A 23,516-nucleotide genomic window follows, 5' to 3' on the forward strand; every position below is an offset into this window, starting at 1 on the left:
GGCAGAAATGGTTGAACTCCAGGTTCTGGTAGACATGAATGAAACAACCAACTCAGGTCCACCCACGTGTCAGTTTAAAACATCTGACAGAAAAAAGAGAGCTGCAGGGCTCATGCTGTTTCTTCAATGTGGACAAAATCACTCCTGTGATTTAAGGCACTCACATTCTTCTGGCTGCTGCTCCTGTGGTCCAGCCCTGCCTCCAGGCAGAGTTCCTCCCACTGTCCCTCTCCTGCTCACTCCAGCTCTGGATCAGCCACGTCTCCAGAGACGCCTTTGGTCTGGCCCCCGGGCTTCCCAAATGCCAAGCACCCTCAGGACCCAGCCCAACGGGGTCCTTCCTGAAGCCGCTCTCATCATGAGCTTCCTGCCCCTTAACAGACGTCACCCAGCTAGTGACAAGGCCTCAGCTCCTCTCCTGGAGTCGGGTCCCAGGGTCTCGCCTGCCGTCTGCACTCTGGTCACTGTCGCTGGTTACATGGAAGGAGAAGCAGCTACCTCCACCGCTGGGGGAGGCTGGGGGAGGCTGGGGGAGGCTGGGGGAGGCTGGCGGGAGCCGAGGCCAAAAACAAGAGCGCAGCTCCTCACGGAGCTTCACCTACTAAACAACAGCGCTCTCTCGCAGTTCCACATTCTGAAAGCAAATTCAAGACAGAGACAGGGAATAGTGACGAAAAGAGAATTCCAAATGCAATTCACAATTCAGAAAATCCACAGGATGAAAATAGTGATATTATGAAGCTTTTAAAATGATAATCAAATCTTATATTACTCAAAGGTGCCAAAAACATGCACTGGAGAAAAGATGGCCTCTTCAACAAATGGTGCTGGGAAAACTGGAAATCCATATGCAACAAAATGAGATTAAAACCCTGTCTCTCACCATGCACAAAGCTCAACTCAAAATGGATCAAGGACCTAGGAATAAAAGTAGAGACCTTGTAAGAAAGAAAAAGTAGGCCCTAATCTCCATCATGTGGAATTAGGCCCCAACTTCCTTAATAAGACTCCTTCCGCACAAGAATCAATAAATGGGATGGACTCAAACTAAAAATCTTCTTCTCAGCAAAAGAAACAATCTGTGAGGTGAACAGAGAGCCTGCATCCTGGGAGCAAATTTTTACCCCCCACACATCAGATAGAGCACTAATCTCTAAGGTATATAAAGAACTCAAAAAGATAAACACCAAAACAACAAATAACCCAATCAATAAATGGGCCAAGGACCTGAACAGACACTTCTCAGAAGATGATGTACAATCAGTCAACAAGTATATGAAAAAATGTTCACCATCTCTAGCAATTAGAGAAATGCAAATCAAAACCACCCTAAGACATCACCTCACTCCAGTCAGAATGGCAGCTGTTATGCATAAAACAACAATAAGTGTTGGTGAGGATGTGGGAAAACGCACACTCACACACTGCTGGTGGGACTGCAAAGTGGTGCAGCCAATACGGAAAGCAGGATGGAGATTTCTTGGAAAATTGGGAATGGAACCACCATTTGATCCAGCTGACCCTCTCCTTGGTCTATACCCAAAGGACTTAAAAACAGCATACTACAGGGACACAGCCACATCAATGTTTATAGCAGCTCAATCCACAATAGCTAGTCTATGGAGCCAACCTAGATGCCCTTCAATAGATGAATGGATAAAAAATGTGGCATATATACACAATGGAATATTACTCAGCAATAAAATAGAACAAAATCATGGCATTTGCAGGTAAACCAATGGAGTTAGAGAAGATAATGCTAAGTGAAGTTAGCAAATCCCAAAAAACCAAATGCCAAATGGCTTCTTTGATATAAGGAGGCTGATTCACAGTGGGATAGGGAGTGGGAGTATGGGAGGAAGAGACAAACTCCAGATAGGGGTTAGAGGGGAAGTGAGGGGGCAGGGTTATTAATGATGGTGGAATGTGATGAACATCATTATCCACTATGAAGACATGAATTGGTGTGAACATACTTATATACAACCAGAAATATGAAAATTGTGCTCTGTATGTGTAATAAGTATTGTAGTGCATTCTGCTGTCATATACAAATAAAAATAAAAAAGTAAAATAAAATGATCATTAACCCAACACTCTAAGTTTATTTGGCACTAGAACACTTCCCATTGAAAATCATTAAACAAATCATGCTGTTCAAGGTGTTGCAGCTACAAGTATATGATTTTTTAAAAAGGAATCAGTTCAGATGTACAAATGAAAGCCAGAGCTGTTTGGGAGGAGTTTGTGGGTGGGTTGGACAGAAGTTCACTGGACGGTCCTGGGCCTGCTTTCTCTGTCCCCCTCCGTGGTCCACACCTATGCCACCTGCAGGAACCTAGTGGGAGGGCACAGCTTGTAAACATGGCACCAGGACAACGCAGGTTTCCTTTCCAAAGGGAATCTGGTCTTAACGGGAGAAATGAATTCCATCTCCAGGCTTCACTTGGTTGTGTAGACAATGGGAATTTTTCAGCCTATTTCTATTTTTTCCTTATTAAAATGAAGAATTGGAAAATAAGAAAATTCATTCCAAAGTAAATAATCTCCCAGTTATTGACATGCTTGTTGCTACCTTTCAGGACACACACAATCATATTATGGCTGATGAGCCCCAGGTGATCCACGTGACTATAACCCCACATACCTCCCGGACTGCACCTGTACACACAAATGTAACACGTCCTACTGTGTGTCCCAGATGCTCCACATGACTATAAACCCCACAGGTGTCCTTCAGGTGAGAGCACACCTCCTCTGTACCTGTGCACACACACAGTCCTACCGTGTGTCCCAGATGCTCCACGTGACTATAAACCCCACAGGTGTCCATCAGGTGACAGCACACCTCCTGTGTACCTGTGCACACACACATGTCCTACTGTGTGTCCCAGATACTCCATGTGACTATAAACCCCACAGGTGTCCTTCAGGTGACAGCACACCTCCTCTGTACCTGTGCACACACACATGTCCTACTGTGTGTCCCAGATGCTCCATGTGACTATAAACCCCACAGGTGTCCATCAGGTGACAGCACACCTCCTCTGTACCTGTGCACACACACATGTCCTACTGTGTGTCCCAGATGCTCCATGTGACTATAAATCCCACAGGTGTCCTTCAGGTGACAGCACACCTCCTCTGTACGTGTGCACACACACATGTCCTACTGTGTGTCCCAGATGCTCCATGTGACTATAAACCCCACAGGTGTCCATCAGGTGACAGCACATCTCCTCTGTACCTGTGCACACACACATGTCCTACTGTGTGTCCTAGATGCTCCATGTGACTATAAACCCCACAGGTGTCCATCTGGTGACAGCACATCTCCTCTGTACCTGTGCACACACACATGTCCTACTGAGTGTCCTAGATGCTCCACGTGACTATAAACCCCACAGGTGTCCATCAGGTGACAGCACACCTCCTCTGTACCTGTGCACACACACATGTCCTACTGTGTGTCCCAGATGGTCCATGTGACTATAAACCCCACAGGTGTCCTTCAGGTGACAGCACACCTCCTCTGTACCTGTGCACACACACATGTCCTACTGTGTGTCCTAGATGCTCCATGTGACTATAAACCCCACAGGTGTCCTTCAGGTGACAGCACACCTCCTCTGTACCTGTGCACACACACAGTCCTACCGTGTGTCCCAGATGCTCCACGTGACTATAAACCCCACAGGTGTCCATCAGGTGACAGCACACCTCCTGTGTACCTGTGCACACACACATGTCCTACTGTGTGTCCCAGATACTCCATGTGACTATAAACCCCACAGGTGTCCATCTGGTGACAGCACATCTCCTCTGTACCTGTGCACACACACATGTCCTACTGAGTGTCCTAGATGCTCCACGTGACTATAAACCCCACAGGTGTCCATCAGGTGACAGCACACCTCCTCTGTACCTGTGCACACACACATGTCCTACTGTGTGTCCCAGATGTTCCATGTGACTATAAACCCCACAGGTGTTCTTCAGGTGACAGCACACCTCCTCCGTACCTGTGCACACACACATGTCCTACTGTGTGTCCTAGATGATCCACGTGACTATAAACCCCACAGGTGTCCATCAGGTGACAGCACACCTCCTCTGTACCTGTGCACACACACATGTCCTACTGTGTGTCCTAGATGCTCCATGTGACTATAAACCCCACAGGTGTCCTTCAGGTGACAGCACACCTCCTCTGTACCTGTGCACACACACATGTCCTACTGTGTGTCCTAGATGCTCCATGTGACTATAAACCCCACAGGTGTCCATCAGGTGACAGCACACCTCCTCTGTACCTGTGCACACACACATGTCCTACTGTGTGTCCCAGATGCTCCACGTGACTATAAACCCCACAGATGTCCATCAGGTGACAGCACACCTCCTCTGTACCTGTGCACACACACATGCCCTACTGTGTGTCCTAGATGCTCCATGTGACTATAAACCCCACAGGTGTCCTTCAGGTGAGAGCACACCTCCTCTGTACCTGTGCACACACACAGTCCTACCGTGTGTCCCAGATGCTCCACGTGACTATAAACCCCACAGGTGTCCATCAGGTGACAGCACACCTCCTGTGTACCTGTGCACACACACATGTCCTACTGTGTGTCCCAGATACTCCATGTGACTATAAACCCCACAGGTGTCCTTCAGGTGACAGCACACCTCCTCTGTACCTGTGCACACACATGTTCTACTGTGTGTCCCAGATGCTCCATGTGACTATAAACCCCACAGGTGTCCATCTGGTGACAGCACACCTCCTCTGTACCTGTGCACACACACATGTCCTACTGTGTGTCCCAGATGCTCCACATGACTATAAACCCCACAGGTGTCCTTCAGGTGACAGCACACCTCCTCTGTACCTGTGCACACACACATGTCCTACTGAGTGTCCTAGATGCTCCACGTGACTATAAACCCCACAGGTGTCCTTCAGGTGAGAGCACACCTCCTCTGTACCTGTGCACACACACAGTCCTACCGTGTGTCCCAGATGCTCCACGTGACTATAAACCCCACAGGTGTCCATCAGGTGACAGCACACCTCCTGTGTACCTGTGCACACACACATGTCCTACTGTGTGTCCCAGATACTCCATGTGACTATAAACCCCACAGGTGTCCATCAGGTGACAGCACACCTCCTCTGTACCTGTGCACACACACATGTCCTACTGTGTGTCCTAGATGCTCCACGTGACTATAAACCCCACAGATGTCCATCAGGTGACAGCACACCTCCTCTGTACCTGTGCACACACACATGTCCTACTGTGTGTCCCAGATGGTCCATGTGACTATAAACCCCACAGGTGTCCATCAGGTGAGAGCACACCTCCTCTGTACCTGTGCACACACACAGTCCTACCGTGTGTCCCAGATGCTCCACGTGACTATAAACCCCACAGGTGTCCATCAGGTGACAGCACACCTCCTCTGTACCTGTGCACACACACATGTCCTACTGTGTGTCCTAGATGCTCTATGTGACTATAAACCCCACAGGTGTCCATCAGGTGACAGCACACCTCCTCTGTACCTGTGCACACACACATGTCCTACTGTCTGTCCTAGATGCTCTATGTGACTATAAACCCCACAGGTGTCCATCAGGTGACAGCACACCTCCTCTGTACCTGTGCACACACACATGTCCTACTGTGTGTCCCAGATGCTCCACGTGACTATAAACCCCACAGGTGTCCATCAGGTGACAGCACACCTCCTCTGTACCTGTGCACACACACATGTCCTACTGTCTGTCCTAGATGCTCTATGTGACTATAAACCCCACAGGTGTCCATCAGGTGACAGCACACCTCCTCTGTACCTGTGCACACACATGTCCTACCGTGTGTCCCAGATGATCCACGTGACTATAAACCCCACAGGTGTCCTTCAGGTGACAGCACACCTCCTCTGTACCTGTGTACACACACATGTCCTACTGTGTGCCCCAGATCTCCAGTGACTATAAACCCCACAGGTGTCCATCAGGTGACAGCACACCTCCTCTGTACCTGTGCACACACATGTCCTACTGTGTGTCCCAGATGCTCCACATGACTATAAACCCCACAGGTGTCCATCAGGTGACAGCACACCTCCTCTGTACCTGTGCACACACACATGTCCTACTGTGTGTCCCAGATGGTCCATGTGACTATAAACCCCACAGGTGTCCTTCAGGTGACAGCACACCTCCTCTGTACCTGTGCACACACACATGTCCTACTGTGTGTCCTAGATGCTCCACGTGACTATAAACCCCACAGATGTCCTTCAGGTGACAGCACACCTCCTGTGTACCTGTGCACACACACATGTCCTACTGTGTGTCCCAGATGCTCCATGTGACTATAAACCCCACAGGTGTCCTTCAGGTGACAGCACACCTCCTCTGTACCTGTGCACACACACATGTCCTACTGTGTGTCCTAGATGCTCCATGTGACTATAAACCCCACAGGTGTCCTTCAGGTGACAGCACACCTCCTCTGTACCTGTGCACACACACATGTCCTACTGTGTGTCCCAGATGCTCCACGTGACTATAAACCCCACAGGTGTCCATCAGGTGACAGCACACCTCCTCTGTACCTGTGCACACACACATGTCCTACTGTGTGTCCCAGATGCTCCACGTGACTATAAACCCCACAGGTGTCCTTCAGGTGACAGCACACCTCCTCTGTACCTGTGCACACACACATGTCCTACTGTGTGTCCTAGATGCTCCATGTGACTATAAACCCCACAGGTGTCCATCAGGTGACAGCACACCTCCTCTGTACCTGTGCACACACACATGTCCTACTGTCTGTCCTAGATGCTCCACGTGACTATAAACCCCACAGGTGTCCATCAGGTGACAGCACACCTCCTCTGTACCTGTGCACACACACATGTCCTACTGTCTGTCCTAGATGCTCCACGTGACTATAAACCCCACAGGTGTCCATCAGGTGACAGCACACCTCCTGTGTACCTGTGCACACACACATGTCCTACTGTGTGTCCCAGATGCTCCATGTGACTATAAACCCCACAGATGTCCATCAGGTGACAGCACACCTCCTCTGTACCTGTACACACACACATGTCCTACTGTGTGTCCCAGATGGTCCATGTGACTATAAACCCCACAGGTGTCCATCAGGTGACAGCACACCTCCTCTGTACCTGTGCACACACACATGTCCTACTGTGTGTCCTAGATGCTCCATGTGACTATAAACCCCACAGGTGTCCATCAGGTGACAGCACATCTCCTCTGTACCTGTGCACACACATGTCCTACTGTGTGTCCCAGATGCTCCATGTGACTATAAACCCCACAGGTGTCCATCAGGTGACAGCACACCTCCTCTGTACCTGTGCACACACACATGTCCTACTGTGTGTCCTAGATGCTCCATGTGACTATAAACCCCACAGGTGTCCATCAGGTGACAGCACACCTCCTCTGTACCTGTGCACACACATGTCCTACTGTGTGTCCTAGATGCTCCATGTGACTATAAACCCCACAGGTGTCCTTCAGGTGACAGCACACCTCCTCTGTACCTGTGTACACACACATGTCCTACTGTGTGTCCCAGATGCTCCATGTGACTATAAACCCCACAGGTGTCCTTCAGGTGACAGCACACCTCCTCTGTACCTGTGCACACACACATGTCCTACTGTGTGTCCCAGATGCTCCATGTGACTATAAACCCCACAGGTGTCCTTCAGGTGACAGCACACCTCCTCTGTACCTGTGCACACACACATGTCCTACTGTGTGTCCTAGATGCTCCATGTGACTATAAACCCCACAGGTGTCCTTCAGGTGACAGCACACCTCCTCTGTACCTGTGCACACACACACGTCCTACTGTGTGTCCTAGATGCTCCATGTGACTATAAACCCCACAGATGTCCTTCAGGTGACAGCACACCTCCTCTGTACCTGTGCACACACACACGTCCTACTGTGTGTCCTAGATGCTCCATGTGATTATAAACCCCACAGGTGTCCATCAGGTGACAGCACACCTCCTGTGTACCTGTGCACACACACATGTCCTACTGTGTGTCCCAGATGCTCCATGTGACTATAAACCCCACAGGTGTCCTTCAGGTGACAGCACACCTCCTCTGTACCTGTGCACACACACATGTCCTACTGTCTGTCCTAGATGCTCCACGTGACTATAAACCCCACAGGTGTCCATCAGGTGACAGCACACCTCCTCTGTACCTGTGCACACACACATGTCCTACTGTGTGTCCTAGATGCTCCATGTGACTATAAACCCCACAGGTGTCCTTCAGGTGACAGCACACCTCCTCTGTACCTGTGCACACACACATGTCCTACTGTGTGTCCCAGATGCTCCATGTGACTATAAACCCCACAGGTGTCCATCAGGTGACAGCTCACCTCCTCTGTACCTGTGCACACACACATGTCCTACTGTGTGTCCTAGATGCTCCATGTGACTATAAACCCCACAGGTGTCCATCAGGTGACAGCACACCTCCTCTGTACCTGTGCACACACACATGTCCTACTGTGTGTCCTAGATGCTCCATGTGACTATAAACCCCACAGGTGTCCATCAGGTGACAGCACACCTCCTCTGTACCTGTGCACACACACATGTCTACTGTGTGTCCCAGATGCTCCACCTGACTATAAACCCCACAGGTGTCCTTCAGGTGACAGCACACCTCCTCTGTACCTGTGCACACACACATGTCCAACTGTGTGTCCCAGATGCTCCATGTGACTATAAACCCCACAGGTGTCCATCAGGTGACAGCACACCTCCTCTGTACCTGTGCACACACACATGTCCTACTGTGTGTCCTAGATGCTCCATGTGACTATAAACCCCACAGGTGTCCATCAGGTGACAGCACACCTCCTCTGTACGTGTGCACACACACATGTCCTACTGTGTGTCCCAGATGCTCCATGTGACTATAAACCCCACAGGTGTCCTTCAGGTGACAGCACATCTCCTCTGTACCTGTGCACACACATGTCCTACTGTGTGTCCCAGATGCTCCATGTGACTATAAACCCCACAGGTGTCCATCAGGTGACAGCACACCTCCTCTGTACCTGTACACACACACATGTCCTACTGTGTGTCCCAGATGCTCCACGTGACTATAAACCCCACAGGTGTCCTTCAGGTGACAGCACACCTCCTCTGTACCTGTGCACACACACATGTCCTACTGTGTGTCCCAGATGCTCCATGTGACTATAAACCCCACAGGTGTCCATCAGGTGACAGCACACCTCCTCTGTACCTGTGCACACACATGTCCTACTGTGTGTCCCAGATGATCCACGTGACTATAAACCCCACAGGTGTCCATCAGGTGACAGCACACCTCCTGTGTACCTGTGCACACACACATGTCCTACTGTGTGTCCTAGATGCTCCACGTGACTATAAACCCCACAGGTGTCCATCAGGTGACAGCACATCTCCTCTGTACCTGTGCACACACACATGTCCTACTGTGTGTCCCAGATGTTCCACGTGACTATAAACCCCACAGGTGTCCTTCAGGTGACAGCACACCTCCTCTGTACCTGTGCACACACACATGTCCTACTGTGTGTCCTAGATGCTCCATGTGACTATAAACCCCACAGGTGTCCTTCAGGTGACAGCACACCTCCTCTGTACCTGTGCACACACACATGTCCTACTGTGTGTCCCAGATTCTCCACGTGACTATAAACCCCACAGGTGTCCTTCAGGTGACAGCACACCTCCTCTGTACCTGTGCACACACATGTCCTACTGTGTGTCCCAGATGCTCCATGTGACTATAAACCCCACAGGTGTCCTTCAGGTGACAGCACACCTCCTCTGTACCTGTGCACACACACATGTCCTACTGTGTGTCCTAGATGCTCCATGTGACTATAAACCCCACAGGTGTCCTTCAGGTGACAGCACACCTCCTCTGTACCTGTGCACACACACATGTCCTACTGTGTGTCCCAGATTCTCCACGTGACTATAAACCCCACAGGTGTCCTTCAGGTGACAGCACACCTCCTCTGTACCTGTGCACACACACATGTCCTACTGTGTGTCCCAGATGCTCCATGTGACTATAAACCCCACAGGAGTCCTTCAGGTGACAGCACACCTCCTCTGTACCTGTGCACACACACATGTCCTACTGTGTGTCCCAGATGCTCCATGTGACTATAAACCCCACAGGTGTCCTTCAGGTGACAGCACACCTCCTCTGTACCTGTGCACACACACATGTCCTACTGTGTGTCCTAGATGCTCCATGTGACTATAAACCCCACAGGTGTCCATCAGGTGACAGCACACCTCCTCTGTACCTGTGCACACACACATGTCCTACTGTGTGTCCCAGATGCTCCACGTGACTATAAACCCCACAGGTGTCCTTCAGGTGACAGCACACCTCCTGTGTACCTGTGCACACACACATGTCCTACTGTGTGTCCTAGATGCTCCATGTGACTATAAACCCCACAGGTGTCCTTCAGGTGACAGCACACCTCCTCTGTACCTGTGCACACACACATGTCCTACTGTGTGTCCTAGATGCTCCATGTGACTATAAACCCCACAGGTGTCCATCAGGTGACAGCACACCTCCTCTGTACCTGTGCACACACACATGTCCTACTGTGTGTCCCAGATGCTCCACGTGACTATAAACCCCACAGGTGTCCATCAGGTGACAGCACACCTCCTGTGTACCTGTGCACACACACATGTCCTACTGTGTGTCCCAGATGCTCCATGTGACTATAAACCCCACAGGTGTCCATCTGGTGACAGCACACCTCCTGTGTACCTGTGCACACACACATGTCCTACTGTGTGTCCTAGATGCTCCATGTGACTATAAACCCCACAGGTGTCCATCTGGTGACAGCACACCTCCTGTGTACCTGTGCACACACACATGTCCTACTGTGTGTCCCAGATGCTCCATGTGACTATAAACCCCACAGGTGTCCATCTGGTGACAGCACACCTCCTGTGTACCTGTGCACACACACATGTCCTACTGTGTGTCCCAGATGCTCCACGTGACTATAAACCCCACAGGTGTCCATCTGGTGACAGCACACCTCCTGTGTACCTGTGCACACACACATGTCCTACTGTGTGTCCTAGATGCTCCATGTGACTATAAACCCCACAGGTGTCCTTCAGGTGACAGCACACCTCCTCTGTACCTGTGCACACACACATGTCCTACTGTGTGTCCCAGATTCTCCACGTGACTATAAACCCCACAGGTGTCCTTCAGGTGACAGCACACCTCCTCTGTACCTGTGCACACACACATGTCCTACTGTGTGTCCCAGATGCTCCATGTGACTATAAACCCCACAGGTGTCCTTCAGGTGACAGCACACCTCCTCTGTACCTGTGCACACACACATGTCCTACTGTGTGTCCCAGATGCTCCATGTGACTATAAACCCCACAGGTGTCCATCAGGTGACAGCACACCTCCTCTGTACCTGTGCACACACACATATCCTACTGTGTGTCCCAGATGCTCCACATGAATGTAAACCCACATGTGTTCATTACGTGTGAGTACACGTCCCCTGATGCACCTTTACATGCACACACATGGCCTACTGTGTGTCCTAGATGCTCTAGAGTACTATGCCCGCCCCCACCTCCATGTTTTGCGATGTGCTACACCAGTGCGCATGAGAACCTCCGTCATATGCTGACCCCCACCACACAGTAGGCCTGCAAGCTCACTTACGGGTATCTGCACAGCCTTATAACAGAAACACCCACTGTTCAGGTCATAGGATCTGTGAGAAACCCACAAAGCTCACGGCCTTGTTTCTGGAAGTCATGAGAATCACAACACCCAGCAGACCGGTGCAGGCGGGTATCAGACTTGCTTGGTCCGCCGCACCCAGTCGAGACAGCTTCCCAGCAGCCCTATCCGTCTCACACTAACTGAATGTCCAGCAGCACCTGGAGGTGGTCAATCTGTAAGCAGGTGGTGAGCTCCACACTGGTACATATTTCTCCATCTTCACATCCTTTGCCCCAGAGAACCAAGGGGGAGACGTTACAGCCTGGAGGAGCATACTGCAGCTTGTATGGACGGCCGGCTGGCACAGTGGCCCTTAATAATTTAATAATTTAATGAGCTCTCTAAAGCTGAGCACTGGCAGGCAGCTGGCTGTCGGCAGGGGTGCGGGGGGGAGCCAAGCAGGACATTCTGGGAGGCTGACGGGGCTCCTCTGGGAGAGTTCTGATCAAAGGAATGATTAAAGGGACTTCCAAGGGTCAAACTTTTAAAACACCCGACTTGGACATTTTTGTAGGAGGAGATGTCAGTAATTAAACATGCATGGGTCTTGCTGAGTAGGAAGGATGTTCTCTCAGCTCTAATCTGCTCCAGGTAGGTTCCAAAGGCTGAACGCACTGAGGGCAAGTCCTCGTGAGACACGGACGACTGTCCCCACCTCCTGTGACTGCAGGGTTCGAGCAGTTTAGCGCAGAGTGTGTCCACATGGAGTAGACAAGGTCCTGCTCATGCCCACATTCATACACAAGCCAAGCCGGCAGCCTTGGAGGCAGCCATTTGGTCCATGTCCCCAGGGTTTGGATGAAGGAAAGGGAAGACCAGAAGCTAGGTCTCTGACACCCGATCAACAGCCTCTAGGCTTCATAGTGGAGGCGATTTGAGAATGTCCCTCCACAAACCAAACACCCACGTCCCCAGGTGAGCTTGTGTAACGGGAAGGGAGGGTCAGGACAGCGAGATCTGGAAGCAACGCTCTATTAGTGGCACTGCGGCCCAGAGGGATGATTCCCAAAGCCTGAGCCCCAAGAGCAGCAGCGCTTTTACTGCTAGACATCAGCAAGTTTCAGGTCCATCAAGGCCAGGGAGTTGCTGCAGTTCTACTGGAGGGTGCATGCCGTCGCCCTTATGTGGACACAAACCGGTCAGCAGCCTGGGGACTCTGAGCTCATACCGCTTAGGGACTTCCACTGCACTCAGCTTCAAGGGGGATGTGCTGTCCCTGCTACTTTGTTTCCTGCTTCTGCTACTGTGGCCATCTTGCTGCAAGTACCTGCCGCCAAGCCTCTAAGTGCGTCCACCTGCAAACCACGACCTGTCAGCCCTTCAGCTGCCCAGTTTCCATTCTGCTGTGCCACACTGGGACTTCACCTCTCTCAGTACCTTCCTGTCATTCACACCCAGCTCCCCAGGCCCAGGTCAGATGCTGAGCCCAAACAAAGCACAGTCACAGAGCTCTGAGCAGAGCTGAATCCCATGACCCAACCTGCCACTCCAGCTGCCGGAGCTCATCTGCATCACCAGGACTGCTGGGAAAGCCATCAGATCCAGGGTCGGTGGTTCTGGACTGTGGTTCTGTGTGTGCGTCACTCATCCATGCAGCCCCTGGGTGTGTCGACCCAGGGTGCAGCAAGGAGGCATCATCAATTGGAGGAGACGTCACAGTCCAGCAAGGGGTCGGGCAGGTAGCCTCCCTAAGGGCCAGGTCTGCAGGATGAGCATTCACAGGAAGGTTCCAGCACAGGGGTGGACAGTGAGTCAGGCCGCATGGGTGCACGAAGGGCACAGAGCCCCCAAAAGGTGACAGACACATCCTGCTTGCTAGGACGGCCCAAGAGGCTTCAGGAGAGGGTGGAACAAGGATCAAGGCAGAAAGAGCTGCAGATAGAGCCAAGCAGCCTCCTCTGTGCCACAGTCGACGTGAGCTACTCAAGGATTCCCCGTGGCAGAGCCGTCAATTTCCTCCACAGGGAAAGAAGGGGCCAGAGTTTCCGACAAGCTCACTCACAACAAGGTGATGAAGGTGCGGGTACCCAGCACTCATCTCAGGCTTTCTGTCTGAGAACTTCGACGATGGGAAGTTGGAGCAGTAGCAACATGGCCGGCACTCAAAAGGTGAGGTCTGAGACGCTAGGAGCCCTCATCACCCACGGACGGAGGAGTCGGGTCACTGCCGGCCCTCGGACACGGTGTGAACCAGCCGCAGTCCCTGGCACAGGGTGTCCAGCCCCGGGACTGCAGCTCCAAGTCCACCGGCAGGAATGAGAGCAGGACAGGCCCTCCGCCAGGGGACCTGGGGACACACTCAGAATGGGAAGGAGGGACCAAGGCCTGCACCTGGAATCGCAGCCTGGTCTGGGACAGGTTCCACAGGAGGCTGAGGAAGGGAGAGGAGAAGGGACTGTCCCTGCAGAGACACTGCGTGGGGTGGGCACAGTGAGCTTTGTGGCCTGCTGTGGCTCAGGTGCCGAGGACCGAGGAGCTCATATGGGCCTGGCTGGGGAGACCTGCAGGGTGGAGAGGGCCTGTGGAGTGGAGTTCAGCTGTGAGGGCAGGCGCCAGGAAGCTCTGCAGGAGGGCATGGGAGGAAACCCTAGTGCTCACGCCAGGCTGGCATCTGAGAACCAGCTCTGCCAAGCGAATGGCAACCGGCTTCAGTAAGCCCCCACTTTGCCATCCTCAGACTGGAAATGACCCCTCCGGCAGAGGTCCTGGAGCACTGTGCTCACACTGCACTTGTCCTCTCTCTGGTACCCACCCTGGTCCCTGGTGGGACATGCTGTTCCTGCAGCCCCAGGTTTAGGCAGGTACAGCAGGGGACAGGGCCAAGCACCTCACGCACTAACTCATCTGATCCTGGGAAGCAGGTGCTCATGGCACCCTTCACAGACAGGACACAGGGTCCCGACCACAGGGACAGACAGCAGCAGGCCAGCATGGGACCTGCAGCTGGGGCCCTCGCTGCCCTCTGATCCAGAGGGGGAAGGAGTGTGCAGGTGGGAGAGCCCGGACACCCAAGGCTCTCCCTGCAGCTTCCCGGCTGCAGACGGCCAGGCAGGTGGCCCCTGCTGCTCAGCTTGCTCTGTGTACAGGTCCTGGGGGAAGACCCTGCCCTGGATCATTTTCAGTCCACCCTGACAATTTCCTCAACCGGGTAGCCAACCTGAGTGGAGAGGGAGATGAAACTGGCTCTTTGCTACAGAGGCATCAAGTTTTAACCACACTGTCACCGAGCATTAGAGTCACAGCCTGGGGAAATGCTGACGGGCCACGAGCTCCATGGGCACGCAGGGCTGGGGGGCCTGGGTGGAGCGGCACCGGTTTCCTCTCGCTCTCTTCTCTTTCTTTGGAAGGAGCCACCGTGTGCACTGCCGGCTGGACTCAGACGACCTGGAACGGCCTTCATGATCCTGGGCTTCTGCTGCCCGCCTTCTCATCCCCACTGTCTCTGCCTCCTGCCCGGAGCTTCCACAGCAGCAAGAGTCCCCCTAAGTGTTCCCACGTGAGGTTGGAGGCCTGAGACAGAGCCCAGGTGATCCAGGGGACAGCCCAAGCCTCGGGAGCTGCAAGCTGGGCCCCAGCAGCTGTGGACACACCACCAGCAGGACTGCCCAGGGCCTGCCTAGGGCACACAGCTGGCTCTCAGCTCCCCCAACGCAGATGCCGACAGGGCTCTGGTGCAAATGGTGTGGTCCCTGGTAGGGAGATGGAGGGGGAGAGAGTAGGGAGCTGTCCCTCCAGGGGCAGGAGCTGGCCCACCTCCCACAGCCCCGCCTGCTGCAGGTGAAGACTGCTTCCGGAGCCACGAGCTCTCCAGCCCTTTAAATTCAGCAAGTGACCCCGGGCTGGGATGCAGACAGAGACTTGCAGCCTTCCCTGCGAAGCACACCAAAGACAAGTACTGAGAAGGCCCAGGGAGGCCTCGGGGTGTCCCTAGGGGGCCAGGTACACAGCCGCCTCACCCTGGGGGTCAGGGACAGCTCTTCCTGGAGGCTTGAAGTACGGAATATTCAGGACCGGAAAGTTCTAATGAATCACAGAAAAGCAACTCTGCTTCTAGGGACCACATCAGGTGCTGGTAGCACTGACCACTGAGTTCCAGGGATGTGACCACAGACCCAGACTTGCTGAGGCAAATGTGGCAGCCTGTGGGCATAGCGAAGGCATATCTGGTGTGTGCTTGTGAACATGGAGCATGTGGGTGGGTACCTGGGGGACAGGTAGAGCCCAGGACCCCGTCCGCCGTAGGCAGCTGCTCAGTGGAGCTGAAGAGCAAAGCCAGCCAAGCGTCTACTCATTTGGACATGGTGACCTTCTAGCTGAGGTCTTTGGTGGAAATCACATTCTATTACACTGTTTTCCAATTTTAGGCGTTTCTCCAGGTGGACTCTCGGGGCTGTCATTTCCAAAGTTCAGTGACACTGTCCACTCACCATCTTCCCTGCCGTCCTGATGTATGGGCACTGATGGTGGGGTCAACACACAGGTGGCCCGAGGACACCGTCCTACTGACCATGCAGGTGCTGGAGGGAGGGAACCTGGAGGTGCCCAGGTGCACAGTCACTCCCAACTCGCTGCCCTGACTCAGCACCCGCTGGGTGACTGCAGGTGAGCCTCACCCAGGCAATCTCACTGTGGCCTCTCCAGGAGTGACACGGCGGCCTGACCTCTTCCAACATGGCCACGTGGCATCTGCAGGACGCTGAGCACTGCATACAGCGTTCTAGAGCCAATCCAACTGATGGGTTTGTCGTCAATGACGGGCCTTGGGTCCCTAGCACTCACTCTCCCTGCCCCCCAGCTCTCCTGAGAATCATCCTCCAAGTTCTACAGAAGCCAAGTTAAGAACCATTTGTGCTCTTTGAAAAGGGCAATGTGGAAGGGGCACAGCTGGGGCCAGAACACAGCTCTCTTGGGGGCGCCTGGGACAACCGGGAAGGGTCCAAGTCCAACATCCGCGCCTGGGCCTGCGTGGGAAAGTGACTCTCATTCGGCATGGCCCCAGCACCCTGGCCCGGTTCCCTGGGCAGGCATGGCCGTGCACGTCCTGCGTGTCGCTCACTGGGGACAGACATCCCGCGCCCCCAAGTCAGTCAGCTGTTGAGATATGAATGAGGGAGAGAGAACCTCAGTCAACTACGTTAAACACCAAACTTCAGGAAGACACAGAGCGGAGAAGCAGCACCCATCCCTGTGTGCCACTGTCCTCAGGCCACCTTCCAGCCCTGGCCGAGCAGAGGCGACTGCATCTGGAGGCCGCTCAGCAGCCCGCGGCTCACTATCCCACCCCTCTTTCCCAAGGCTTGCACTTTTGGTCCCATTTGTTTAAAACAAAATCAAGTGATCACTCAGCCCTACCATGCCTCAGTCTCCACCTGAGGTCTTCTCTTTCTGGACTCAGCAGCTCCCGTTTCTCTGGCCCTTCCCTTTTCACGCACAGTCTATGAATATCCTTCTCCAAAATGCTGCGATGACAGTGTCAACTGTTCGGAGCCCATCCCCAGTGTGTTCCCAGGCACGGGTTCTGTCAAGCACCTGGCTGAACATATGTGAATGCCACTGTCCCGCCTACTGACCACCCTTTGGCGTTAGTCTGGGTGCCAGCGGGACACACCTTCCTTTCTTGGAACCCTGAGCTGGGCTGGATATCTCGGTACCCAGCAACCACGCTTTGTCTTCACCTCCTTCCTAATTAAGGGAACAGCACGCACACGGCAGGCTCATTTGATTCCATGGACGCATTTCCAAAGGCCACGGAGTCCATCAAGAGCCACTTGATATGCACATTCCGGGCACATTAAGGAGATGACATTAATTGCCAGAGACTCTAATTGGCTTTATGACAGTGCTCGGGCCAGTGGCTGGGAAAAGACATCCCAGAACAGCTGTCAGAGGCTGGGCCTGGCAGGGGGCAGGAAAACCAGGAGCCGCCACCCCAGGCCCTCGGGCCTACCCTCCAGGAAGGCCTCACGCAGGCTGGAGGGGTCTCTGGGGGTGGGCACCGCATGCCTTAGCTCTGCCTGACAGGGGCTGCTCTTGGAGCCGCACCGCCCAACCTGCCAGTCATCAGGCGAGGGTCAGGAAGGCTCCTGACCACAAGGCCACAATCACCTCCTCTGCCAGACGTGGATTCCATGATCAGAGGTGACGTTGGGGACCAAGGAGAGACCTACCTTCATCTGCCAGGAGCAAGAGGCTTTGACAATGACACAAGTGGCTCAAATAGTCACACCGGGCATCAGCTCTGCTTTTCTCTCGACGATGTGAGCCGAGAAAGAGCAGGCCCATGACTGCTGCCAACACCGCAGCCAGGTGCCACTGCCAGGGCTCCTGTGGCAGAGAACCCAGCCGAGGACAGGAGCTCGGCCCTGTCCTGAACTCTGGGCCTAGTGCTGACTGCGCGACAGGACCATCAGTCACAGTGCCTGCAGGCAGACCCCGTGCCGACAACGGGTGGGCTGCGACAGCTGTGCAGAAGCAACCAGACCAGTGGGTGCTGTTCCCGCAGCCCCCAGACTCAGATCTGACTTAGAGACGACCTGTCTCCGTGACCCCTGGGACTTCTCCTGAGGACTGCAGGAGCAGGGACACAAAGCCTCCTCTGGGCTGTCCCCATCCCTTCCTGTCCCCCAAGGGCCAAGCACAGAGGGGAATGTGAGTTCACAGAGGCTTCAGCTGACCTTAGCCCTCAGTTCTGGTCTACAGGCTGCCTGGCCAGGGGCTTCAGCTGACCTTAGCCCTCAGTTCTGGTCTACAGGCTGCCTGGCCAGAGGCTTCAGCTGACCTTAGACCTCAGTTCTGGTCTGTAGGCTGCCTGACCAGGGGCTTCAGCTGACCTGTATCCCTCAGTTCTGGTCTGTAGGCTGCCTGGCCAGGGGTTTCAGCTGACCTTAGCACTCAGTTCTGGTCTGTAGGCCGCCTGGACAGAGGCTACAGCTGACCTGCAGTCCTCAGTTCTGGTCTGTAGGCCGCCTGGCCAGAGGCTTCAGCTGACCTTAGTCCTCAGTTCTGGTCTGTAGGCTGCCTGGCCAGAGGCTTCAGATGACCTTAGACCTCAGTTCTGGTCTGTAGGCTGCCTGACCAGGGGCTTCAGCTGACCTTAGCCCTCAGTTCTGGTCTGTAGGCTGCCTGACCAGAGGCTTCAGCTGACCTTAGCCCTCAGTTCTGGTCTGTAGGCTGCCTGGCCAGGGGCTTCAGCTGACCTTAGCCCTCAGTTCTGGTCTGTAGGCTGCCTGACCAGAGGCTTCAGCTGACCTGTATCCCTCAGTTCTGGTCTGTAGGCTGCCTGACCAGGGGCTTCAGCTGACCTTAGCCCTAAGTTCTGGTCTACAGGCTGCCTGGCCAGGGGCTTCAACTGACCTTAGACCTCAGTTCGGGTCTGTAGGCTGCGTGGCCAGAGGCTTCAGCTGAACTTAGCCCTCAGTTCTGGTCTGTAGGCTGCCTGGCCAGGGGCTTCAGCTGACTTAGCCCTCAGTTCTGGTCTGTAGGCCACCTAGCCAGGGGCTTCAGCTGACCTTAGCCCTCAGTTCTGGTCTGTAGGCTGCCTGGCCAGGGGCTTCAGCTGACCTTAGCCCTCAGTTCTGGTCTATAGGCTGCCTGGCCAGGGGCTTCAGTTGACCTTAGCCCTCAGTTCTGGTCTGTAGACTGCCTGGCCAGAGGCTTCAGCTGACCTGCAGCCCTCAGTTCTGATCTGTAGGCTGCCTGCTCAGGGGCTTCAGCTGACCTGTAGCCCTCAGTTCTGGTCTGTAGACTGCCTGGCCAGGGGCTTCAGCTGACCTTAGCCCTCAGTTCTGGTCTGTAGGCTGCATGGACAGGGACTTCAGCTGACCTTAGCCCCAGCTCTGGTCTGTAGGCTGCCTGGCCAGAGGCTTCAGCTGACCTGTATCCCTCAGTTCTGGTCTGTAGGCTGCCTGGCCAGGGGCTTCAGCTGACCTGTATCCCTCAGTTCTGGTCTGTAGGCTGCCTGGACAGAGGCTTCAGCTGACCTGTATCCCTCAGTTCTGGTCTATAGGCTGCCTGGCCAGGGGCTTCAGCTGACCTGTATCCCTCAGTTCTGGTCTGTAGGCTGCCTGGACAGAGGCTTTAGCTGACTGTATCCCTCAGCTCTGGTCTGTAGGCTGCCTGGCCAGGGGCTTCAGCTGACCTTAGCCCTCAGTTCTGGTCTGTAGACTGCCTGGACAGAGGCTTCAGTTGACCTGGGGCCCTCAGTTCTGGTCTGTAGGCTGCCTGGCCAGAGGCTTCAGCTGACCTGTAGCCCTCAGTTCTGGTCTGTAGGCTGCGTGGCCAGGGGCTTCAGCTGACCTGTAGCCCTCAGTTCTGGTCTATAGGCTGCGTGGCCAGAGGCTTCAGCTGACCTGTAGTCCTCAGTTCTGGTCTGTAGGCTGCGTGGCCAGGGGCTTCAGCTGACCTTAGCCCTCAGTTCTGGTCTGTAGACTGCCTGGCCAGGGGCTTCAGCTGACCTTAGTCCTCCGTCCTGGTCTGTAGGCTGCCTGATCAGGGGCTTCAGCTGACCTTAGCCCTCAGTTCTGGTCTGTAGACTGCCTGGCCAGGGGCTTCAGCTGACCTTAGCCCTCAGTCCTGGTCTGTAGACTGCCTGATCAGGGGCTTCAGCTGACCTTAGCCCTCAGTTCTGGTCTGTAGGCTGCGTGGACAGAGGCTTCAGCTGACCTTAGCCCTCAGTTCTGGTCTGTAGGCTGCGTGGCCAGAGGCTTCAGCTGACCTGTATCCCTCAGTTCTGGTCTATAGGCTGCCTGGCCAGGGGCTTCAGCTGACCTGTATCCCTCAGTTCTGGTCTGTAGGCTGCCTGGACAGAGGCTTCAGCTGACCTGTATCCCTCAGTTCTGGTCTATAGGCTGCCTGACCAGAGGCTTCAGCTGACCTGTATCCCTCAGTTCTGGTGTGTAGGCTGCCTGGCCAGGGGCTTCAGCTGACCTGTATCCCTCAGTTCTGGTCTGTAGGCTGCCTGGCCAGGGGCTTCAGCTGACCTGTATCCCTCAGTTCTGGTCTGTAGGCTGCCTGGTCAGGGGCTTCAGCTGACCTTAGCCCTCAGTTCTGGTCTGTAGGCTGCCTGGCCAGGGGCTTCAGCTGACCTGTAGCCCTCAGTTCTGGTCTGTAGGCTGCCTGGCCAGAGGCTTCAGCTGACCTGCAGTCCTCAGTTCTGGTCTGTAGGCTGCCTGGCCAGGGGCTTCAGCTGACCTGGGCCCTCAGTTCTGGTCTGTAGGCTGCCTGGCCAGAGGCTTCAGCTGACCTGCAGTCCTCAGTTCTGGTCTGTAGGCTGCCTGACCAGAGGCTTCAGCTGACCTGTATCCCTCAGCTCTGGTCTGTAGGCTGCCTGCCCAGGGGCTTCAGCTGACCTGTATCCCTCAGTTCTGGTCTGTAGGCTGTCTGGCCAGAGGCTTCAGCTGACCTGCAGTCCTCAGTTCTGGTCTGTAGGCTGCCTGGCCAGAGGCTTCAGCTGACCTGGGCCCTCAGTTCTGGTCTGTAGGCTGCCTGGCCAGAGGCTTCAGCTGACCTTAGCCCTCAGCTCTGGTCTGTAGACCGCCTGGCCAGAGGCTTCAGCTGACCTTAACCCTCAGTTCTGGTCTGTAGGCTGCCTGACCAGGGGCTTCAGCTGACCTTAGCCCTCAGTTCTGATCTGTAGGCTGCCTGGACAGAGGCTTCAGCTGACCTTAGCCCTCAGTCCTGGTCTGTAGACTGCCTGGTCAGGGGCTTCAGCTGACCTTAGCCCTCAGTCCTGGTCTGTAGGCTGCCTGGCCAGGGGCTTCAGCAGACCTTAGCCCTCAGTTCTGGTCTGTAGGCTGCCTGGCCAGAGGCTTCAGCTGAACTTAGCCTTCAGTCCTGGTCTGTAGGCTGCCTGGCCAGGGGCTTCAGCTGACCTTAACCCTCAGTTCTGGTCTGTAGGCCGCCTGGCCAGAGGCTTCAGCTGACCTGTATCCCTCAGTTCTGGTCTGTAGGCTGCCTGGCCAGGGGCTTCAGGTGACCTTAGCCCTCAGTTCTGGTCTGTAGGCCGCCTGGCCAGGGGCTTCAGCTGACCTGTATCCCTCAGTTCTGGTCTGTAGGCCGCCTGGCCAGGGGCTTCAGCTGACCTTAGCCCTCAGTTCTGGTCTGTAGGCTGCCTGGCCAGGGGCTTCAGCTGACCTTAGCCCTCAGTTCTGTTCTGTAGGCTGCCTGGACAGAGGCTTCAGCTGACCTTAGCCCTCAGTTCTGGTCTGTAGGCCGCCTGGCCAGGGGCTTCAGCTGACCTGCAGTCCTCAGTTCTGGTCTGTAGGCTGTCTGGCCAGGGGCTTCAGCTGACCTTAGCCCTCAGTTCTGGTCTGTAGGCTGCCTGGACAGAGGCTTCAGCTGACCTGCAGTCCTCAGTCTGGTCTGTAGGCTGCCTGGCCAGGGGCTTCAGCTGACCTTAGCCCTCAGTTCTGGACTGTAGGCTGCCTGGCCAGGGGCTTCAGCTGACCTTAGCCCTCAGTTCTGGTCTGTAGGCTGCCTGGCCAGGGGCTTCACCTGACCTGCAGTCCTCAGTTCTGGACTGTAGACTGCCTGGCCAGGGGCTTCAGCTGACCTGTAGTCCTCAGTTCTGGTCTGTAGGCTGCCTGGCCAGGGGCTTCAGCTGACCTTAGCCCTCAGTTCTGGTCTGTAGGCTGCCTGGCCAGGGGCTTCAGCTGACCTGCAGTCCTCAGTTCTGGACTGTAGGCTGCCTGGCCAGGGGCTTCAGCTGACCTTATCCCTCAGTTTTGGTCTGTAGGCCGCCTGGACAGAGGCTTTAGCTGACCTGCACCGCCTAGCTCTGGACTGTAGGCTGCCTGGCCAGGGGCTTCATCTGACCTTCAGCGCCCAGCTCTGGACTGTAGGCTGCCTGGCCAGGGGCTTCAGCTGACCTTAGCCCTCAGTTCTGGTCTGTAGGCCGCCTGGACAGAGGCTTCAGCTGACCTTAGCCCTCAGTTCTGGTCTGTAGGCCGCCTGGACAGAGGCTTCAGCTGACCTTAGCCCTCAGTTCTGGTCTGTAGGCTGCCTGGACAGAGGCTTCAGCTGACCTTCAGCCCCAGCTCTGGTCTGTAGGCCGCCTGGACAGAGGCTTCATCTGACCTTAACCCTCAGTTCTGGTCTGTAGGCTGCCTGGCCTGACAGTACTTCAAAGAGCCCCTCCTGGTGTCTTCTCATTAGTCTGCAGATCCTCTTCTCTGCAGTGGGCAGGGGTCCCACGCTGCAGGTTGGGCCACCCTCTGCTGTGGATCCCACCCTGCTGCTGCTGTGGCCCGACTCCACTCCACGGGGCTCTATGCGGCGAGGCCTGGGAACCTCCCTCCATCCAGAAGTATTGCAGGTAGCCTACTGAGAGCACAGGTCAAATCCAGCAAGGAGCACAGGAGGCCCGAGGGCCACAGCTGCACAGAGCAGACAGAGGACGCCAGCAGCTCAGCCGGAGCTCGGAGGAAAGCGGCCCAGAGCGGAAGGTCCCAGAGCAGATCCACTTGGGCCCAGCCCTGCCTCAGCCCGAGTGTCCACTACTTGGTGGGCCCCTGCTTTCCCCTCTGGAAGGTGGGAATAACAAGGTTGTTTTCAGAATTGATTGAAACACGTCTGCAGACTTTGTTAAGCACTGGCAAATCAGTGATCTACATCAATAATCTAAATCATGCAAA

Source organism: Callospermophilus lateralis, chromosome 20 (genome assembly GCF_048772815.1).
Source record: "Callospermophilus lateralis isolate mCalLat2 chromosome 20, mCalLat2.hap1, whole genome shotgun sequence".
In the NCBI taxonomy this organism is placed as follows: domain Eukaryota; kingdom Metazoa; phylum Chordata; class Mammalia; order Rodentia; family Sciuridae; genus Callospermophilus; species Callospermophilus lateralis.